General features: G+C 34.0%; 1 pseudogene; it reads right to left on the bottom strand.

Annotated features, from left to right (window-relative positions):
• Positions 1-262: 262 nt before the first annotated feature.
• LOC124293762 lies at positions 263-442 on the bottom strand (annotated as a pseudogene).
• Positions 443-664: the final 222 nt, after the last annotated feature.

The following is a 664-nucleotide window of genomic DNA, read 5'->3' on the forward strand; positions in this document are numbered from 1 at the left end:
TAATAAACTAAAAAATAAAATATTTATTTAATTAAAACGGGATTAAAACTAATAAATAAATAGCTAATAAATTAAATAAATAAATAACTGAAATCGAAAGTGTAAAAAAAAAAATATACAAATGTCAATAAATAAAATTGTATATATAAAATGATAAAAACAAAAAGTCAATAAATAAAAGTCTAAAAGTCAGAAAATTAAAAATCAGCCTAGCCTATCCTACTGATTTTTGGAAGGTGGCGGAGTGCTCTGATATTAAATGTCCTAGTGGGCCTGCTCCCTACGGTACTGCAATGCAGGGTTGACCCGCGGCGGAGCCGGAGCAAGCCCCTGACACTCCACCACCTTCCAAAAATCAGATTAATATACTGGCCCCCCAATGGGGAGCGTATCAGATATTAAGCTGATAAGAACAGATAAAGGCGTTTATTTAAACAGGAAATGTTCCCCCAGGCTTACAATTGTTTGCCCGGGGGTAATAAGGTTACATATTCCGCCTCAGGCGGTGGCTAAAAAACGTGTAAATATAATATAGATATGTGATTAAAAGAGACCTAGTGTCACATCTTTGGCTAAAATAGTTAAAATAATCAGAATCAGGTTGCGCGTAGATGACTAGAATAAGGAATGTGCAACCAGTTGATTTTTAAAACAATAAAGTAGT

The sequence above is a fragment of the Neodiprion lecontei genome, chromosome 3 (genome assembly GCF_021901455.1).
Source record: "Neodiprion lecontei isolate iyNeoLeco1 chromosome 3, iyNeoLeco1.1, whole genome shotgun sequence".
In the NCBI taxonomy this organism is placed as follows: domain Eukaryota; kingdom Metazoa; phylum Arthropoda; class Insecta; order Hymenoptera; family Diprionidae; genus Neodiprion; species Neodiprion lecontei.